Source organism: Symphalangus syndactylus, chromosome 17, assembly GCF_028878055.3.
Source record: "Symphalangus syndactylus isolate Jambi chromosome 17, NHGRI_mSymSyn1-v2.1_pri, whole genome shotgun sequence".
Classification (NCBI taxonomy): domain Eukaryota; kingdom Metazoa; phylum Chordata; class Mammalia; order Primates; family Hylobatidae; genus Symphalangus; species Symphalangus syndactylus.
This window is the reverse complement of record NC_072439.2, coordinates 56,919,809-56,933,628: the sequence shown is the minus strand read 5'-3', so window position 1 is coordinate 56,933,628 and position 13,820 is coordinate 56,919,809. Positions and strand designations below refer to the sequence as shown.

General features: G+C 36.9%; 1 long non-coding RNA gene across 1 annotated transcript in view; it reads right to left on the bottom strand.

Moving 5' to 3' along the window:
• Positions 1-13,064, bottom strand: part of LOC134732914 (uncharacterized) — a 42,769-nt gene extending 29,705 nt beyond the window's left edge. Inside the window, exon 1 of the long non-coding RNA XR_010116471.1 lies at positions 13,008-13,064. This is a non-coding gene — a long non-coding RNA (uncharacterized lncRNA). The remainder of the gene's footprint in view (positions 1-13,007) is intronic.
• Positions 13,065-13,820: the final 756 nt, after the last annotated feature.

The following is a 13,820-nucleotide window of genomic DNA, read 5'->3' as shown; positions in this document are numbered from 1 at the left end:
TGCCCAGCCTTGGGATTGCTGGATCATATGGTAGTTCTATTTGTCATTTTTAAGGAACTTTCATCCTGCTCGCCATAGTGGTTGTACTACCTTATATTCTCACAAAGAGTGTTTAAGAGTTCCCTATTCGCTGCATCCTCACCAGTATTTTTTAATTTTTTTGTTGTTTTGATAATAGCCATTCTAACTGGGGTGAAATAATACCTCATTGAGGTTTTGATTTGCATTTCCCTGATGACTGGTGATGTTAAGCATTTTAAAATATATTTGTTGATCATTTGTTTGCTTTATTTTGAGAAATACCTATTCAGATCACTTGCCCATTTAAAAATCATATTGTTTGCTTTTCTTGGTGTTGCAATGTTGGAGCTTGTTGTATATTCTGGATATGAATCCTTTGACAGATGAGTAGTTTGCAAATATTTTCTCCCATTCTGTAGATTGCCCTTTTACTTTGTTGATTGTTTCTTTTGCTGTGAAGAAGCTTTTTAGTTTGACATAATTCCATTTGTTTAATTTTGTTTTTGTTGCCTATGCTTTTGAGGACTTCTTCCCAAAATATTTTCCAGACTGATGTTCTGAATCATTTCTAATGTGTTTTCTTCTAGTAGTTTTATTGTTTCAAGTCTTACATTTAGATCTTTGGGCCATTTGAGTTTTTTTTTTTTATAGGATGAGAGTTGTGGTTCTAGTTTTTCTGCCTATAAATATCCATTTCTCAGCACCATTTATTGAAGAGACTGACCATTCCCCAATAGGTGTTTTTGGGACCTTTATCAAATATCAATTGATTGTAGATATATGGATTAATTTCTGCGTTCTCTATTTTGTTCCATTGGTCTGTGTGCCTGTTTTTATGTCAGTACCATGCTTTTTTGGTCACTATAGCTTTGTAGTATATTTCAGATCTGGTAGTGTGATATCTCCAGCTTTGTTCTCTTTGGTCAGGATTGCTTTGGCTCTTTGAGATCTTTTGTGGTTCTATACAAATTTTAGAATTTTTTCTATTCCTGTGAAGAATGTCATTGACATTTTGATAGAGATTACATTAAATCTGTAGATTGCTTTGGGTAGTATTGTCATTTCAACAATATTGATTCCTCTGATGCATGAGCATGGGATGTCTTTCCATTTGTTTGTGTCCTCTTTAATTTCTTTCATCAGTGTCTTGTAGTTATCCATGTATATGTCCTTCATCTCATTTGTCAAATATATTCCTAGGTATTTTATTTTTCTGTACGTATTGCAAATGGATTGCCTTCTTGAACTATTTTTCAGCTAGTTCATTGTTTGTGTACAAAAATGCTACTGATTTTTGTATATTAATTTTATACCTTGCAACTTTATTTAATGTGCTTATCAGTTCAAAGTTGCTGGGTTTTTTTTTTTTTTTTTTGTAGAGTCTGTAGGGTTTTCTTTTTTTTTGCTTCACTTTATTTTATTTATTTACTTTTATTATACTTTAAGTTCTAGGGTACATGTGCGCAACATGCAGGCTTGTTACTTAGGTATACATGTGCCAGGCTGGCCCGCAGCACCCGCTGTTTTGGTTACTGTAGCCTTGTAGTATAGTTTGAAGTCAGGTAGCGTGATGCCTCCAGCTTTGTTCTTTTTGCTTAGGATTAACTTGGCAATGTGGGCACTTTTTGGTTCCATATGAACTTTAAAGTAGTTTTTTCCAAGTCTGTGAAGAAAGTCATTTGTAGCTTGATGGGGATGTCATTGAATCTATAAATTACCTTGAGCAGTATGGCCATTTTCATGATATTGATTCTTCACATCCATGAGCATGGAATGTTCTTCCATTTGTTTGTGTCTTCTTTTATTTCATTGAGCAGTGGTTTGTAGTTCTCCTTGAAGAGATCCTTCACACCCCTTGTAAGTTGGATTCCTAGGTATTTTATTCTCTTTGAAGCAATTGTGAATGGGAGTTCACTCATGATTTGGCTGTTTGTCTGTTATTGGTGTATAAGAATGCTTGTGATTTTTGCACATTGATTTTGTATCCTTAGACTTTGCTGAAGTTGTTTATCAGCTTAAGGAGATTTTGGGCTGAGATGATGGGGTTTTCTAGATATACAATCATGTCATCTGCAAACAGGGACAATTTGACTTCCTCTTTTCCTAATTGAATACCCTTTATTTCTTTCTCCTGCCTGATTGCCCTGGCCAGAACTTCCAACACTATGTTGAATAGCAGTGATGAGAGACGGCATCCCTGTCCTGTGCCAGTTTTCAAAGGGAATGCTTCCAATTTTTGCCTATTCAGTATGATATTGGCTGTGGGTTTGTCATAAATAGCTCTTATTGTTTTGCGATACGTTCCATCAATACCTAGTTTATTGAGGGTTTTTAGCATGAAGGGCTGTTGAATTTTGTTGAAGTCCTTTTTTGCATCTATTGAGATAATCATGTGGTTCTTGTTGATGGTTCTGTTTATGTGATGGATTACGTTTATTGATTTGCATATGTTGAAGCAGCCTTCCATCCCAGGGATGAAGCCAACTTGATCATGGTGGATAAGCTTTTTGATGTGCTGCTGGATTCGGTTTGCCAGTATTGTATTGAGGATTTTCACATCAATGTTCATCAGGGATTTTGGTCTAAAATTCTTTTTTTTGTGTGTGTCTCCACCAGGCTTTGGTATCAGGATGATGCTGGCCTCATAAAATGAGTTAGGGAGGATTCCCTCTTTTTCTATTGATTGGAATAGTTTCAGAAGGAATCATACCAGCTCCTCTTTGTACCTCTGGTAGAATTTGGCTGTGAATCCACCTGGTTCTTGACTTTTCTTGGTTGGTAGGCTATTAATTATTGCCTCAATTTCAGAGCCTGTTATTGGTCTATTCAGAGATTCAATTTCTTCCTGGTTTAGTCTTGGGAGGGTGTATGTTTCCAGGAATTTACCCATTTCTTCTAGATTTCCTAGTTTATTTGTGTAGAGGTATTTATAATATTCTCTGATGGTAGTTTGTATTTCTGTGGGATCGGTGGTGATATCCCCTTTATCATTTTTTATTGCATCTATTTGATTCTTCTCTCTTTTCTTCTTTATTAGTCTTGCTAGTGGTCTATCAGTTTTGATTTTCAAAAAACCAGCTCCTGGATTCATTGATTTTTTTGAAGGGGTTTTTGTGTCTCTATCTCCTTCAGTTCTGCTCTGATCTTAGTTATTTCTTGCCTTCTGCTAGCTTTTGAATGTGTTTGCCCTTGCTTCTCTAGTTCTCTTAATTGTGATGTTAGGGTGTCAATTTTAAATCTTTCCTGCTTTCTCTTGTGTGCATTTAGTGCTATAAATTTCCCCCTACACACTGGTTTCAATGTGTCCTAGAGATTCTGGTATGTTGTGTCTTTGTTCTCATTGGTTTCAAAGAACATCTTTATTTCTGCCTTCATTTCGTTAGGTACCCAGTAGTCATTCAGGAGCAGGTTGTTCAGTTTCCATGTATTTGTGGGGTTTTGAGTGAGTTTCTTAATCCTGAGTTCTAATTTGATTGCACTGTGGTCTGAGAGACAGTTTGTTGTGATTTCTATTTTTTCACATTTGCTGAGTAGTGCTTTACTTCCAATATGTAGTCAATTTTGGAATAAGTGTGATGTGGTGCTGAGAAGAATGTATGTTCTGTTGATTTGGGGTGGAGAGTTCTGTAAATATCTATTAGGTCCACTTGGTGCAGAGCTGAGTTCAATTCCTGGATATCCTTTGTAACCTTCTGTCTCGTTGATCCATCTACTATTGACAGTGGGGTGTTAAAGTCTTCCAATATTATTGTGTGGGAGTCTAAGTCTCTTTGTAGGTCTCTAAGGACTTGCTTTATGAATCTAGGTGCTCCTGTATTGGGTATAGTTAGGATAGTTAGCTCTTCTTGTTGAGTTGATCCCGTTACCATTATGTAATGGCCTTCTTTGTCTCTTTTGTTGGTTTAAAGTCCATTTTGTCAGAGACTAGGATTGCAACTCCTGCTTTTTTTTTGCTTTCCATTTGCTTGGTAGATCTTCCTTCATCTCTTTATTTTGAGCCAATGTGTGTCTCTGCATGTGAGATGGGTCTCCTGAATACAGCACACTGATGGGTTTTGACTTTTTATCCAATTTGTCAGGCTATATCTTTTAATTGGGGCATTTAGCCCATTTACATTTAAGGTTAATATTGTTATGTATGAATTTGATCCTGTCATTATGACATTAGCTGGTTATATTGCCTGTTAGTTGATGCAGTCTATTCCTAGCATCAAAGATGTTTACAATTTGGCATGTTTTTGCAGTGGCTAGTACTGGTTGTTTCTTTCCATGTTTAGTGCTTCCTTCAGGAGCTCTTGTAAGGCAGGCCTGGTGGTGACAAAAATCTCTCAGCATTTGCTTGTCTGTAAAGGATTTTATTTCTCCTTCACTTATGAAGCTTAGTTTGGCTGGATATGAAATTCTGGGTTGAGAATTCTTTTCTTTAACAACATTGAATATTGGCCCGCAGTCTCTTCTAGCTTGTAGAGTTTCTGCCAAGAAATCCACTGTCAGTATGATGGGCTTCCCTTTGTTGGTAACCTGACCTTTCTCTCTGGCTGCCCCTAACATTTTTTTCCTTCATTTCAACCTTGGTGCATCTGAAAATTATGTGTCTTGGGGTTGCTCAAGGAGTATCTCTGTGGTGTTCTCTGTATTTTCTGAATTGTTGGCCTGCATTGTTAGGTTGAGGAAGTTCTCCTGAATAATATCCTGAAGAGTGTTTTCCTACTCGATTCCATTCTCCCCATCACTTTCAGGTACATCAATCAAATGTAGATTTGGTGTTTTCACATAGTCCCATATTTCTTGGAGGCTTTGTTCATTACTTTTTACTCTTTTTTCTCTCAACTTCTCTTCTCACTTTATTTCATTAATTTGATCTGCAGTCATTGATACACTTTCTTCCCCTTGATTGTATCGGCTATTGAAGCTTGTGCATATGTCACATAGTTCTTGTGCCATGGTTTTCAGCTCCATCAGGTCGTTTAAGGTCATCTCTACACTGTTTATTCCAGTTAGCCATTGGTCTAATCTTTTTTCAAGGTTTTTAGCTTCCTTTCGATGGGTTCGAACATCCTCCTTTAGCTTGGAGAAGTTTGTTATTACCAATCTTCTGAAGCCTACTTCTGTCAGCTCATCAAAGTCATTCTCTGTCCAGCTTTGTTCAATTGCTGGCGAGGAGCTGCGATCCTTTGGAGGAGAAGAGGTGCTCTGGTTTTTAGAATTTTCAGCTCTGGTTTCTCTTCATCTTTGGGGTTTGATCTACCTTTGGTCTTTGATGTTGGTGGCCTACAGATGGGGTTTTGGTGTAGATGTCCTTTTTTTGATGTTGATGCTATTCCTTTCTGTTTGCTAGTTTCCCTTCGGACAGTCACTGTCCCTCAGCTGCAGGTCTGTTGGAGTTTGCTGGAGGTCCACTCCAGTCCCTGTTTGCCTGGGTATCACCAGCAGAGGCTGCAGAACAGCAAATATTGCAGAACAGCAAATATTGCTGCCTGGTCCTTCCTCTGGAAATTTCGTCCCAGAGGGGCAGCTGCCTGTATGAGGTGTCAGTCCGCCCCGCCCTGCTCCCAGAGGTGGAAGCTACAGAGGCAATAGGTGTTGCTGAGCTATGGTGGAGTCCACACAGTTTGAGCTTCCCCTGCTAGCCACTTTGTTTACCTACTCAAGCTTCATCAATGGCAGATGCCCCTCCCCCAGCCAGGCTGCTGCCTCACAGTTTGATCTCAGACTGCTGCACTAGCAGTGAGCAAGGATCCATGGGTGTGGGACCTTCCAAGCCGGGTGTAGGATACAATCTCCTGGTGTGCCGTTTGCTAAGACCATTGGAAAAGCACAGTATTTGTGCAGGAGTACCCCGATTTTCCAGGTACAGCCTGTCATGGCTTCCCTTGGCTAGGAAAGGGAAATCCCCCCACCCCGTTTGCTTCCAGGGTGAGGCAATGTCCTGCCCTGTTTCAGCTCACCCTCTATGGGCTGCACCCACTGTCCAACCCATCCCAATGAGGTGAACCAGGTACTTCAGTTGGAAATGCAGAAATCACCCATCTTCTGCATCAATCACACTGGGAGCTGCAGACCGGGACTGTTCCTATTTGGCCATCTTGGAACAGACTCCCCGTCTTTAGATTTTTCTATATATAAGATCATATCATTGGCAAATAGGGACAATTTGACTTCCTCCTTTACAATTTTGATGCCCTTTTTTTCTTTCTCTTGCTAATTGTGCTGGATAGGGTTTCCAGTTCTATGTTGTGTTCTATCAGTTTTTATAGGAAAATATTTAGCCTTTCTCTATTCAGTAAGATGTTAGCTGTGGATTTTCCATATATGGCCTTTAGTATGTTGAGCTGCTTTCCTTCTTGTGGGAAAGAGAGTTTCTGGTTGGTCTCCTCTGTGTGAGACACCCATGGAAAGCCATGGGTGGACTCCGAGGATAAGTCTCCTTATTGCCTTCATGCCTTTATGCCCCAAGAGCATAACCACTCAGCAGCATTCCATAGGTTGCTCAGGGAGATAAGCCTTCCTTGAAGCAGTGGAGTATAATCAAACATCTTGGCTCCTCCTGAAACCTGCTCCCACCCGTTTCAGTCCAGATAAGTTAAAGATCTTCAGTAGTTTATACACACACGTTTGCTCAAGGAAATTCACAGAAACCACCACTGTACATTTTATCAAATAACTCACGAGTTCTCCTTCACTGATTAATCCTTTTCCTCATCCCTTCCTCCCCCTCCCATCTGCCCTAAGAACAAAGAGCTTGTAAACCAATTAAACCAATAAATTGGGCAGAGCCTGAGAGCTCTGGGCTGTGAGCAAACCTCTGATGCTCTGGTCCCCTGGACCCACATTTTAAACACTTATTCTGTCTCTTAACTCCTTTGTCTCCAGTGGACTCCGAGTACCCACTGGGTGGTGTGGGACTGGTTTCGCCAACACTTCTCTACCTAATTTATTAGTTTTTATTACGAAGGGATGTTGAATGTTATCAAAAGCTTTTTCTGCATCTATTAAGATGATCATATGGCTTTTGTTCTTCATTCCATTAATGTGATGTATGATGTGTATTGATTTTCATATGTTGCCTCATGCTTGCTTTCTTGGGATAAATCCCACTTGATCATGGTGTATGATTAATTTGATGTGTTGTTGTATTTAGTTTGCTAAGATTTTGTTGAGAATTTTTATTTCTATGTTCATTAGATATTGGCCTGTAGTTTTCTTTTTATGTTGGATCCTATTCTTCTTTTGCTAACAGGGTTATGCTAGCCTCATAGAATGAGTTAGGAAAAATTCCCTCTGTTTTAATATAGTTTGAGAAGAATTAGTGTTAATTCCTTAAATGTTTAGTAGAATCCAATGGTAAAACCATCCAGTCCTGGACTTTTTTTGTTGGAAGACTTTTTATTATTGATTTAATCTCATTAATTGTTATTAGTATTATATGTTTAGGTGTTCTATTTGTCTTGTTTCAATTTTGGTAGGTTGTATATGTCCATTAAGTTATCCATTTTCTCTTGTTTTTTAAATTTACTGGTATATAGTAATCTCTAATGATCCTTCCTATTTCTATGTTATCTTTGAGATATGTCATTTTTTGTTCCTGATTTTTATTTATTTGAAACTTTTCTCTTTTTTTCTTAGTCTAGTTAATGGTTGGTGAATTTTGTTTATATTTTCAAAAACTACCCTTTTGTTTCATGAATCTTTTGTATTTTTTTACTCTCAGCTTTATTTATGTATGCTCTGATTTACATTATTTTTTTCCATCTGTTAATTCTGGGGTTCATTTGTTCTTGCTTTTCTAGTTCTTCAAGGCACATTGTTACATTGTTTATTTAAAATATTTCTAGTTTTTTGATGTAGGCATATATTGCTATAAACTTACCTCTTAATACTGCTTTTGCTCCATAAGTTTTGGTATGTTATGCTTAAACTTTCATTGGTTTCAAAGAAGTTTTAAACGTTAGTCTTAATTTCTTTCTTTACCTATTGGTCATTAGGAGCATGCTATTTAATTTCTATGTATTGGTATAGTTTTGAATGTTACTCTTGTTATTGGTGTTTAGTTTTATTCCATTGTGATCAGATAAGATACTTGGTATGGTCACAATTTTTAAAAATTCTGGAGACTTGTTTCATGTTCTAATATATGATCAGTCCTGGAGAAATGACCATATGTTAAGCATTAACATTAATGCATTAATTATGTTAATTATGCTTAATTAACATATGGTCACCCAAGCAGCTGTTAAGTGGAATGTTCTGTAAATGTCTGTTAGGTCTATTTGGTCTATAGTGCAGATTAAATTCAATGTTTCCTTGTTGATTTTCTGTCTAGATGATTTGTCTAGTGCTGAGAGTGAGGTTTTTAAGTCCCCAGATATCATTGTTTTGGGGTTTATCTCTCTCTTTAGATTTAATAATATTTGCTTTATATACCTGAGTGCTCTAGTATTGGGTGAATATATTTTTACAATTGTTATATTTTCTCACTGAATTAATTCCTTTATTATTATATAATGTCCTTCTTTGTCTCTTCTTATAGCTTTTAAAATGAAATCTCTTTGTCTGATACAAGTATAGCTTTTCCTGCTCATTTTTGGTGTTTGTCAGCATGGAGTATCTTTTTCTATCTCTTCACTTTCATCCTATTTGTGTCTTTAATAACAAGATGAGCTTCTTGTAGGGAGTATGGAGATAGATCTTGTTTTTGTAACCATTCAGTCAGTCTATGTTGCCTTCACACAGCTAGGATTGTGGCATTCTGTCACATTTGTAGGCTTAGTTTAATGAAGATGGAGCCCCAATGCAGGAGAGCAGTAGCTACAGTGCCCCAGAAGAGGGCACACACTGATCTTAAGATGGCACCATGCTGCAGCAGGTTGGCTCACCATGGCTGGGTGAGAGGAGTACACACCTTGAGCTTCTAATCTGGGCAATACAACTGTGTGAATTCCCAGTATATTTCAAAACTGGGCTCAGGGCTTGTGAGAACTTAAGATTTTCCTGTTGTAAGGATTGTAGGTGTTTATGGTGGCAATGGGGGCTGGTGGGGATCTTCTGCATACCTTCTCCCTGAAACAGGACGTCCCTCCTGACTTTAGGCAAATCTGATCTGGGTGAGAGAGATGGGGCTGCAGAGGCTAGGTGCCTCCACACTGCCCTCCTGGGCTTCCAATCACCACAAATGTGTCTCTACTCTCCTACTGCGTTCTAATGATCTCCCTTCAATACTCCAGTCAAATCAGCTATGGATTCTTTGCTTTGGTTCATTCTTGTAGGGGGGATGAATGCCAGGTGTCTGTAGCTAGCCATCTTGCCAATGTCACTCCCCCAATTTCTATCACAGGTTTTTTTTTTTTTTTTTTTTTTGGCCAGAACTTCTGAAAGCTGTGCTGTAAGGCAACATTGTGGGGTGGATTGTTTTTTAAGCTTTTTCAGGTGAGCTTTTGTTTGTTTTTACTGAAATATACATAAATGTCTAGTAAAAAACAAGTTTCAGTTATAACTATTTTATTTAAAGAGGGAGCAGTGACCTAAGACCGAATTCCTTGGCCTTCTTCTCTCTTACCCTTTGGCACATTTGAGAATACATAGGCCTTTACCAAATGCAACTGAAAGCTCCAAAATTGACATTTGCCAGAGAAACCTGGAATTGAATCTTGCTTTCATTGCTTTCTAGCTAAGTAACATTGGAAAAGTTGTTAGCCCATCTATGATCTGTTTTCTTTATCTGTTAAATAGTTGTACCAGTGCTTAGCTTGCAAAGTTATTGGGACATTAAATTGAGATAGCAGAGGATAGTAGATTCTCAACAAAGATTATTTCTATTTCTCTCCCTGCTTGAAGCTACATACAACATAATAAACCAAATTTTTTATAACCCTGGTTTAAAGTAATTCGTTGCCATCATCCTCCACGTATTTGTAGAACGTGAAGTTTTCTTCTGTTTTTCTTTGTTACCAAAATTAACCCTGATGTATTTTTTTCTCTTCTCTTATACACTCATCTGGTGAAACACTAGATAATATTTCTCCTTTCTCCTTTATTTATGTTTGTTGAATTTTCATTAATGATAATAGCTTACTTTTATAAACAAAAATAATTAATTTAAATAATACCACAGTTTTAAAGCTATACTGTTAGATTTTAGCTTGTTTACTAATTTAATAAATGGTGTTTAATACATCTTTACAATTGCCTAATGTGTATTTTGATAATTTTCTTCTTTTTCTTAGTCAATTTGCATTGCAATAAAGGAACACCTGAGGCTGGGTAATTCATAAATAGGTTATGTGGCTCAAAGTTCTCTAGGATGTACAAGAAGCATGGTACCATCATCTGCTTCTGGTCAGGGCCTCAGGCTGCTTCCACTTACAGCAAAAGGTAAAGAGGAGCAAGCGTTGCATGGTAAGAGGATAGAAGCAAGACAGAGAGGGGAGGAGGCATCAGGCTCTTTTTAACAATCAGTTCTCATGGGAATTCACAGAGCGAGAACTCGCTCATTACTATGAGGATGGCAGCAAGACATGCATGAAGGATCCGCCCTCATGACCCAAACACCTTCTGTCAGGTCCCACCTCCAACATTTGGGATCAAATTTCAACATGAGATTTTTGAGGGGACAAACATTCAAACCACATCATTCTTCATATATGATTTTCTTCGAAAATTTTTATACATACATTATTTCCATAAGTTTCTAAAGTTACACATTGTTATGTCATGTATACATATGTTTTTGATGTAAAAAAAGGATCAGTGAAAATAGAAAATTATAGCTTAAATTACTTTTCTCTATGCAAAACCAGCCTTATGCGTAATAGGTTGCTATTTGCAAAGGCTGTTGCTTTGTTTTTTTCTCTATACCTTTGACTAAAATGTTGTAAGATGCTTTTTCTTCTTTCATCTTTCCTTCTTTTATCTTGGCCTATTCTTGGAACTTTTGTCATAGTCCTTGACAATTACAGGTTATTTAATATTGAACTTAATTGTATCTTTGTAGCATTTGTTTGACTCCATATTTATACTCTGCTTTTCTGTAGACTCACCTCCCTAATGTTACTGCTTAAGTGATAACAAATTTGAAAAATGGATTTGATAAAGGAAGTGAACAGTTCCTAGACTGGCCTTAAAAGAAACGAGACCTATTTATTCATAGACTTACCATAGAGTGATTTTCATGGGACTAATTCTTGAAAATTCCATTTTTTAAAAAACAGAAGCAGACTGAAATAATTCACTGTAAAGAAATTTAAAGTTACTTATATTTCTTCATTAATAGATTATCTGAATCTGAATTCATTGTTTACAAAAGCACAATCTTTGATGCTCTTCTTTTGTTACTAAGCGGGGGCACATATATAAGGAAGATCTGGAGTGACTTTGTTGGCCATGGTGAGTACAATGTAAAAAAAAAATGCCTCTTATCTGTAATGCGTAAGCAGGAGGAATTTAACAGAAAGTCCACCTTCTAAGATGACCAAAGAAAATAGGATGAGAAGGAAAAGGGAAAACTTAGCTTAGAATAAAATTATGTGATTGGAAAGATCTAAAACGAGTAATATTAGCAACCAAAATCAAGTTAACATTCCCAACCTATTAGCTAAATCTAGAAAAGAATTTGACATTCTAATACAAGTAGCTGCTTGAAGAGTTTAGACAACTTTCTTTGCATAGATATTTAGATAAAAGCAAATTAATGCATATGTTTTACAGAAAATTATTTTATCTGTGACACAGAATTTAATGGAAGAAAAGTATTCTCTAGAAAAATAGACTCAAGGGAAAACAGCTGGAATTCTTACAGCTTATAAATGAAGTGCCTGAAGGTAGCCTTAATATAGTTTGCTAAATGCTTCCAAAGAGTTGCCAACAGGTCTCCACATCTTTGAATTAAAACATACCAGATTTCTTAAGGAAACTCAAAGTAGATCCAAGCTGGCACAGCATTTCCAGGCCCTGTGATCCAATGAATTAAACTTTAGTCATCACTTCCCAAACAAAGCAGACCGGAGTTTCTTATGTAGGCAAAATTTCCTTACCTCCATTTCAACCGCTGCTTTTGAAAGGCCTTGTGATGAGGCCCAAGGGAGTTTTGATCTGAGAATCACAGGAAATGTTTTTTCCACTTTCCAATAAAATTCCAAGTTTTTGTAACATGACCATTCAGTCTTTCTATAATTACTTTGCTTTGATAACTTATGTTGTATAATGAGGTAAATAATTCACAGTGTAGAATGAAAAAGATTGTGTGTGTGTGTGTGTGCGCGTGTAAAACTGTTTGCAGGGAACCGATACTAGTAATTATAATCCTTTTTCAATCCCTCAGAAATATAGTAGAGATAGATCACTTAGATGTGCATTTTGATGCTGCTTAATTAAGGAGCATGTTGTTTACAAAATTATCCTGAACGAAGAAAAGTATTACGGTTGACTCCTTCCACTTGGCTAAAACACAGATTGTTATTTTACTGTCAGATTAGAAACATGTGAGAAAGTCTCTTTCTGTAATTTTAAAGTGTACTGTGCTATTGTTATTCACAGACAAAATTTTCTTTGTTTTCCATCTATGTACACTAATATTTAGTATTTAAACACATAATATTTAAATATTTGAAAAAAAAACTCTGGAAATCAGGAGACCAATCTGCCAAAAAAAAAAAATTCCCTTTCAACTTATGGCTTTTACTAGTACCTTAGTATTAGAAATTTCAACCACTTTATGAATTTTTAACAGTCTATATATGAGGTAATTTATTGAATGAGTTGTAGGGTTTCTTTAGATGAGAAAAAATTGCCAATTTTAAGTAAGAAACTATAGAATGTCATAAATGCTAGAAGGAAAACAGTCTTGTATAAATTTTTGACCCCACATCCCTGTAAGTAACATATTTTGAGCATGTACAATTATATACACTTGACTTATTTATGTACTACATTATAAAATACACACTTAAAATAACATAAGAGTATAAAAATGAAACAGCATTTTCTCATACCTGAAGGAGTATACAGTCATTCCTTGGTGTTTGTGAGGGACTGGTTCTGGAACCCCTGCAGATACCAAAATCCATGAATGCTCAAGTCCCTTATATAAAATGGCATAATATTTTCAAATAACCCAGGCATCTCCTGTACAATTTAGATCACCTCTAGATTACTTAAAATAACTAATACAATGTAAATGCTATATAGTTTTAATATTGTATTTTAAAATTTATATTACTTTTTATTGTATTTTTTTCCAAATATTTTTTATCTGCGGTTGGTTGAATTCATGCATAAGAAACCCATGTATACAGAGGGCCAACTATATACTATCACTACAAATTTGAATATGAAGAAAAATTTCATGTAGCTATTTCTTTCACTCCGTATTTTTTTCAAGGCTCCAGAGAACCTCTTTAAGCTGGGGGCACATGCAGCACAGTTTTTGTGGCCTCTTTACCAGAGGACACATGACAGGGGAGAGAGAGGTACTTCCGCATCGCACAGGGTGGCCCTCAACACTCAGTGTGCATCAGAATCACCTGCATGTTTTAAAAAACACTGATGCCCAGGCTCTAACCTCAGGATTTGGTTTCCAAAAGTCTGGTAAGAGCAGGGTCTAGGCATTTATATTTTTAAAAATCCTCCCAGGAGAACTTAGTGTATAGCAGGTGTTGAGAATCACTGCTCTAGACACTTGTTGGAGGACCAAAGAAAATTTCCAGCAGAATGTGGCTATGGTGTTCAGCCATACTGCCTGGTGGGGCAATGCAGTAGCTGCGAGGACACAGTGGAAGTAGTGATCTGTCCAGATGGAGATGACT